The sequence below is a fragment of the Colobus angolensis genome, unplaced genomic scaffold (assembly GCF_000951035.1).
Source record: "Colobus angolensis palliatus isolate OR3802 unplaced genomic scaffold, Cang.pa_1.0 Scaffold344, whole genome shotgun sequence".
NCBI lineage: Eukaryota > Metazoa > Chordata > Mammalia > Primates > Cercopithecidae > Colobus > Colobus angolensis.
Genome location: NW_012116755.1, coordinates 2,339,972 through 2,347,932, shown reverse-complemented (window position 1 = coordinate 2,347,932; position 7,961 = coordinate 2,339,972). Strand labels below are relative to the sequence as shown.

General features: G+C 45.1%; 2 protein-coding genes and 1 pseudogene across 4 annotated transcripts in view; 2 read left to right on the top strand and 1 right to left on the bottom strand.

Annotated features, from left to right (window-relative positions):
* CCR9 (chemokine (C-C motif) receptor 9) overlaps positions 1–1,877 on the bottom strand; it is a 19,768-nt gene extending 17,891 nt beyond the window's left edge. For 2 of the 3 annotated variants that reach the window (XM_011952664.1, XM_011952665.1), the window contains exon 1: positions 1,634–1,786. The gene's annotated coding sequence lies outside the window, so the exon portion shown is untranslated. Of the gene's footprint in view, positions 1–1,633 lie in introns of all 3 variants that reach the window. The other variant, XM_011952663.1, reaches the window with a different exon arrangement.
* LZTFL1 (leucine zipper transcription factor-like 1) overlaps positions 1–7,961 on the top strand; it is a 94,789-nt gene that overhangs the window by 30,679 nt on the left and 56,149 nt on the right. The gene's annotated exons all lie outside the window — the stretch shown is intronic.
* On the top strand, positions 4,187–4,589 carry LOC105519329 (annotated as a pseudogene).

The window sequence follows — 7,961 nt, the reverse complement described above, 5'->3', positions numbered from 1 at the left end:
TAGGGATTCGACTTCTTCCTGGTTTAGTCTTGGGAGAGTGTAAGTGTCCAGGAAATTATCCATTTCTTCTAGGTTTTCTAGTTTATTTATGTAGAGGTATTTATAGTATTCTCTGATGGTAGTTTGTATTTCTGTGGGGTCGGTGGTGATATCCCCTTTATCATTTTTTATTGCATCTATTTGCTTCTACTCTCTTTTCTTCTTTATTAGTCTTTCTCTAACATTCTTAAGTAGCCAACGTGAAAATCAGCATGGGGTTGTTGTGCACACAGCGTCTCCCCACACTTACAGCCTCTGATGCTCACAGCACTAACATCAAATCGGATACTAACATGAGTCAGGAATGCAGGTCTTTACTTTGATCTTTGTACAATTTGCTACACGGAGCTTGAATCATCTCTTATATTTTTTCATAGCTCTGCTTTTTGTTCCCTACATGGGGCAGGGTCTCTGAGCCGTCTATCAGATCAATCCACTCACCAAGCCTGGATCAAATGCCTGCCAACCGCCCAGCAGGGGCTGTACAGGGCCCAGGGTCTCCCAGTGCCAGCCTGTGAGGCATATACCGGGGGCTTCAGAACAGACAAGCAGATATTGGAAGAAAAGGACTCTGAAATTCCAGATGCTGAAATAGCAAAGTAGCTTTGGCTCGTTCAGGAAAGGGAGTAAGGAGATGGGATCCCACAGACTGGCTGCTGCACAGTTCAGCACACAGTGACTGCTCTCTGGATGGACTTGCCAGCCATCTATGGAGTAACAGCTAATTCAGAATCTAAAGAGGTTGGGTATGTTTGAAAAGGCAAACCAGCATCCACTGATGAGTCATTTAAAATAACTTTTTACTTTACTCTGATCATAAAGGAGTATTTTTACAATGCACAAAAAATCCCCAAAATGCCAACATACATAATATAGAAAATAAAAACTCCTCAAGCACCCTTTCCTAGTTTAGCCATTGTTAAGTATCTGAGATACTTCCTTTCTGACTTTTCTCTGTAACACAGCCTCACACACACACACACACACACACGGACACACACGCACTTAATAGAAAGGAAATCAGACTACACATATAATCTTCTGTCTTTGCTTCCTAATAGCCCATCTTTCATGGATCACCTTCCATGCCAATTCAACGTAGAACCATATCATAGGATTGGATAGCTGCTGTGTATTCCATTGTCTAGACACCTCATAATTCATTTAACCATTCGCCTCCTGGTGCATAGTTTCCTTGTTTCCAATTTTTCACTGCTACAAAGAATCCTTTCCATGGGGCAATGTCTCAGACTCAAGGACCTCATGGGTACATCCTTTACCCAGCCCCTGGCCACCATCTTTTCACCCAGCACCTGCTTCTCCTTTCTTTAAGGTATAAATCACAGGCTGCCTTAAGCCTAAGCTTCATGTATGTGAGTGGGAAGGGAGTTTTATTACTCACCCTACAAGAAACCTGGGTTGGGCATCACCAGTTCCCATTTGCCTTCCTGGAAGTTTCTAGCAAAGTGCCTAGTGCCCACGACCTCTGAACAAATTAATGCAAGCCCAGATTTTAGAAGCCATCATAGCAGCACACAACTGAGGACCAAGATGACACTGGATTGGGGTCAGCAGGAAGAAGACCAGTACTCACCGTGGAAGGTGGTGCAACTCTCCCGGGGACAGCAGGCCCCACCAGCTCTCTCTGTCTGGGGAAAGAGCTGGGTTGCTCTCTGCCTGGGATGAGGGGCAGGCTTTGTGGGTTCTGAGCAGGCAGCTACCCGGTAACAACACCCAGAAAGGAAGCCAGGTCACCCCTGCCTGTGTTGTCACTGGTGGGGTAGCCCGAGAGGGTGGGGAGTCACCTGTGTAACTTCCAGCAATCAGCAGAGTCAATCATTTGCAATCAGAAACAAAAAGCTGAAAACTGCTGGGATAAGGGGAAACTGTCTCTTCTGAAGACGCACATACAGACTGATGATCTAAGAGCAAATTCTCTCTCTAGACAGCACAGTTACTTACAGGGAATGGGGAAATCGGAGGGTCCCATCGAGGGAAGTCAGCCTTGTCAGGCTTGCCAGAGGTGCACACTGATGAGATTTCTTTGGGTGGTGTCACCCGAGCAGGCCTGTATCAGATTACCACCCTGTGGCAGATGTAGCACTCGCCATCACAACATACCTTTTCTGGCCTTGACAGATGTACCAGAACCCCAGAGGGCTGTGCTATCCAACACAGTAGCTACCAGGTAGATGTGCCTATTTAAATTTAAATTAATTAAAGTGTTAACTAGGGCCAGTTCAGTGGCTCACCTCTGTAGTCCCAGCACTCTGAGAGGCCAAGGGGGGCAGATCACTAGGCAGAGCCCAGGAGTTCAAAAACAGCCCGGGCAACATGGCAAAACTTCATCTCCACAAAAAACACAAACCATTAGGCAGTCATGGTGGCCCGTGTTTGTAGTCCCAGATACTCAGGGAAGCTGAGGTGGAAGGATCAGGAGGCGGAAGTTGTAGTGAGCCAAGATTGCACCACTACACTCCAGCCTGGGTGACAAAGTGAGACCCTGTATCAAAAAAGAAAAATGTTTTAAGTGTTAACTAGTTTCTCAGTCATGCCGGGTATATTTCAAGTGCTCAATAGCCACATGTAGCTAGCGGCTATCCCAGTGGACAATGCAGATATAGAACCTGTCCATCGTCGCCGACAGTGCTATCGAATGGCACTGCTTTAGAAAGTCTGCCTGTGAGATGTGGCTAGGAACACATGGAGTGCTGGAAAGCCACAGACACCTTCAAATTGGGGCAAATCTAGTAAGGTTTTACACATCAGATACATTAACACAGATAATACAAAAAATTGTATTAATTACAGGTGTTTGGTGAAACTTTGAAAAAAGCTAAATATACAAAATACTGCATTTTTAATGAAGCTCACAGGTGAAGTCTTCTCATCCACTGCTACAGTGGGGACTTCAACCCTTATGTGGTTAATGATTTCCTGTCATTGTTATGACAAAGATCCCTGTTATATATTTGTTCTGGGGGAAAATCACGACTACACTCTTGTGGATGTTAATTTCCACCTCTCAGTGTATTTATTGTCCCGAGGACTCAATGCTGCTCTCTCATGGCGTGGTACTTCCACGCACATGTTCCCTTCATCACCCTCAGTTCCCATAGAGCAAAGGGATGCAGAAGGTGCTCTTGGGTTTATTGTCTAAATGGAAAAAGGCCAACAAATAGGCCATATGAAAGGTAGAGGGCATGCACAGTAAGAACGAAAGAGATGTCTGATTCATCAGCCTTGAAGGAACCGCGGTGCGAGTGAGCCGTGAAATTCCCTTCCTTCGACCAGCGCTCATTGCACATAAATGGTGCCTGAAACTATACATAACTGAGAACTGGCCAGATGCTCTGGCCTCTCATTCCTCCCTCTCACTTGACAAATAAAGATACAAAAGGAACTGGTGCTAGAGGGAAGAAAATGTTCCCTTACTTGACTTTCTTGACTGAGTTTGTTTCTCCCCGTGTTTGATTGCATCCTTGGAAAGCTTGCAGCAAGGTGAGACATGCACTATTGCAAGTGTCTTGGGTGAGGAAGAGGCTGTGCTTCTCCCTTCTATTGACTCAGGCTGTTTCTTCATCAGGTAAGAGCATACAAGGTAGACACTGCTTACCCCTAGACCGTTGGAGTGAGGCTCGGAGGAGGAAGGAGAGTGAGGCAGGTGGTCCGGGAAGAGGAGAAGCGCGGGTAAATGCACCAGGGTGGGAAGATTCCCTCCTCCACATGGGCCCCCGTGGTCCAGGTGAGGTGGGGAAACTTAGGTAGGCTCTTCCATCAAGGTCTGGAAGAGCAGCTGCTCTAGAGCACTCACATGCCCTCTCCTGGGATGCAGAGAGGATCATGAGGCTGGGGAGAAGGGAAGACGCAAGGAAGTCATGGAGAGAACTTCCGTTTTCTCAAAGGGGCCTGTGCAAATGTGACTCCCTTTGCTGCAATCTAGTTTAGGTTCATTCCTTGGAGAAAAAGCCCTATCCTCTTGTTTTCTTTGCTGTGTTTCTTTCTTTGCAACTAGAATTCAGAGCTGGGTGACACTGTAAAAGGTTGCTGGTCCCCTTCTCTAAGGGCTGTTTCTCTCTTGCATTCTCACCCTGCCAAAGTTGAGTTTTGGAAGACAGGGCAGTATAAGTACACCCTGAGGGAAGAGATGGGGGTTCTCTAGAGGCTGAGTGCCCTCTGTGGTGCCCAAGGAGGCTGAGCTCTGTTCCTGCGAGCCCCAGCGGTCAGACCTGCTCAGATCTCAGGATTTCTTCAGGACTCAACCTACCCAAGAATGGCGTGGAGTGCAGCACATTCATTTGTCACTGAGCCACCTTTCTGGTTCCAAGGCTGCGTCTTTCCACTGGACTAGTGAGCGGATTGTCAGTGTTTTGCTCCTGGGCATGCTTCCAGCTGCTTATCTGAAACCCTCCTCTGTGACGGCCTAATCCGTGGCTACACCCCTCACTCTTCATGGTCTAGGGGCCTTGGACAAGTTGTTCCTGGTTGTGTTCATGCGGATGCATTGCAGCAAGCTGCCAAGGCAGGCCTTTTGGCACTTTCAGCTTTAGCCTTTGCTGGGCTTTGCTCTTTCAACTATCATGATGTGGGCATCTGCAAAGACGCTGCCACACTGTGGAAGCGCTGACCTTTTGACTTATACTTTGAAGAATTAATGCATGCCTCTTTGCTTTCACTTTGTCATGCCATTCAACTCACAATAAGGAAGAAATAACAGATAAATCCATTGGTGGACAGCCTTCTTCTCTTAATCACGAGACTATTTTCAGAGTGTAATCTTTGAGGAAAATGTTTGAGAGGAATTATGTCCAAGAAATTGTGAGACTGAGGTCTGTATTCTGGTGAGTTAATGGGGCTGACAAGACTTCTTACAAGACTCACATATAACTCACATATAACTTCTTACAAGACTCACATATAACTCACATATAACTTCTTACAAGACTCACATATAACTCAACATGATATATGAGCTTTTGCCTTTGAATTTGTCAATCTCTTAAAGAGAATCCAGCTTTATTATTATTACTACATGATCAAATTTCTTCTGTACTTGCCTTGGGAATAATGGACAAAGAGAAATACTGTTAATTCATAAATAAAAACTTTGCAGAAAATGAGACAGTGTTTAATTTTCAAAAACTTCTCTCTCTATTCAGCAGACACCAGCTACTGACGGTCACATATACTAGGGAACTTGAAAATTAGGAAATGCTGATATCTCACATTATGAATTTCAAAATCCTAGGAAGAAAAGCCTGGAATGCTTCTGAGTATAGCAAAGTTCCATTTAAGGGCAAGGTCCCCCTTGTAGAAGTTTCAAAATATTACAAATTCTAAACTGAGACTTCATTCTCAAATGTGTTTTACTTGTTCTAAAACGATCTGTCCACAAATATAAAACTATATGTAATAAATTGTTATTTTCCCACTATAGGAATCTGTAATGGGAAAATGCATTCTATGAAAAGAAATATTTTTTAAATGTTTAATAATAACAATAACAACAACAACAACAACAACAATAATAAAAGCATCCCCTTTGAGTTCTGGACCAAGTGCTATACCTGGCAACAAAAGAGCATTTCAGGAATAACTGTGGACTAGAAACTGCAGTGCACAACCCTGATACCTGTAACAGAGAAAAGACCCAAGCTGACTTTGTTGCAGGGGCCAACAGGAGTGCTGAGTCTGCTCATTCCAATATATGATCAAGTCGGTTATCTCTTGTTCATTCCAATATACCAAGTGTCTAGCACAGTCTCTGGCACAGAAAAAATTAATTTTACTTCAGTCCTCTACTTTTTAGGTTCCCCAAGTTGAAAACTACTATGGTTTTGTAATCTTGTTCTCCGCCTTCCTTAGCCTCCCGTACATACTGGGAAAGTCATATTTCAAAAGCATATTGGGGTCTTTGGAAGAGGACAATGCTATCTTTCTACTTTTCATTGATTAATGCCTTATCTTGACTTAGAAAGCCAAAGTGTCTGGAGGCAGTTAGTAGTTGGTGGTGACAGTGTGATCAGTGCAGGTAATAAGAGTCCTAGGTTCAAATTTCCAAGGAATAAAATCTGCAAGGACCCTTTTTTCTCCACTAATCCATGAGGAAAGAGACCGTGTGGATACTGGCCATGGTTGAAGCCCAGCAGCACATTCTAGGAGAATATTAAACATCTTCTGACTAAATTAATGCAAAAAATTAACCTGATATAAGTCCTGGGGATCTAGAATAGAGCCATCTAATAGCACTTTCTGCAATGATGGAAATATTCTATAGCTATCTGTCCAGTGTGTGGCCACATGTAGCTACTGAATACGACACTGTGGTTAGTGTGACTGAGAAACTCATCTTTTTAAAATTTTTATTTAATCGCAATTAGCTTAAATGGAAATGTAAACAGCCAACCTGGCCAATGGCCACCCTAGTGGATTGTACAGGTCCAGACGAACCTACTATTCAGCAGCTAATATTTCTACCTCAGCTCTAGCCTTAGATAACTCACATTAGGATGCAAGCCAGGGCAGCTGGCCTGTGGCAGACTCACTCCCCTCTGCATGGGAGTGAAGGGTGCTGAAGGTGAGCTCTTCCTTTCCCAGTAGCCCTCAAGCCAGGGCAGGCTTTAGCTATACTGGTTTTCTGGAATACCTGTAGATACTTTACATTCTTCGTGTGTCGCAGTTAGCAATCAAAATCCTTAAAGGACAGGAATGAGGAGAAAGGAGTCATTTTTGCTAAATCCTGTTACCATGAATAGCTCCTGAAGGTCGGGGTGCCAGCTAGGAGGTAATTCTCAGAGAGTGAGAGAGAGAGGAGGAGGGTCCCGCACCCTGCAGCAGCAGCAGGAATGGGAAGGACAGCACAGACATGGCCAAGTGCCCCGCAGGAGCTGCCAGATGGTGAGATGTTGCAGGAGGGAGAGAGTAAAACCAGTCGGAGGCTCTGGGAAGACTCGGGTATCTTTAATTGAGCAAGCACGAGGGAGAAGATGCTGGTTTTGGTGGATAGTGACGCATGCAGCACTGGATGCGATGTGGCTGAGGTGTTGAAGTGAAGGTGTCTAGCAGGTCGTTAGATGTTCTCCACTGTAGCTCAGAGGGGCGGTCAAGAGTTCAGTGGTGTGGCTGCCAAGCTGTTGCAGAATGCAAGCTGTTTATAAGGGAAATACGTGTCATCCTCAACTCCTGAGGTTTTATGCTTGCAGCACTTGAGTCATGAGACCAGTCAGAGGATTTTTCATTTTTATTTGTCTCATCTATTAATGATAAAAATCATCCCTTCTGCCCTCACACGCATTGTCTCATTGAAAGATCTCGTTGGAATCCTTCATTCAACATGTATTTGTCAAGCTCCTATCATTTGCTGTTACTGTTCTCAGAGGTCGGATGTAGCAGTCAGCAAGACAGAGCACATTAAATAGCGGCAAATGCCATGCAGACAATCAGAACAGAGAGATGTGATAGAAGGAGTGGCCTGGGAGAGGGGCCCTTATACTGGATGGTCTGGGAAAGGCCCACTACAAGTGACACTTAAGGGCTAAATGACAAGAAGTTCCCATCAATGTAAAGATTGGAGCAGCCATTATCAGCAGAGGGAACAGTTGGCAGGAAGAACTCGACATATGCAAGGACAAGAAAGACCAACATGCAGGAGGACAGGGCGCAGTGAGGGGCAGCCAGATCAGTTGGAGGGGCACGAGCATGTCAGGCATTGAGGCTGGAGGTTGGGTCAGTAGTTTTCACCTGATGCCAGGTGTCTGGAAAGCTACCGAAGGGACTTACATAGGTGATAACATGATCTGATTTCCTTTTTTTTTTGAGATGGAGTCTCACTCTGTCACCCAGCCTGGAGTGCAGTGGCCGGATCTCAGCTCACTACAAGGTCCGCCTCCTGGGTTTACGCCATTCTCCTGCCTCAGCCTCCC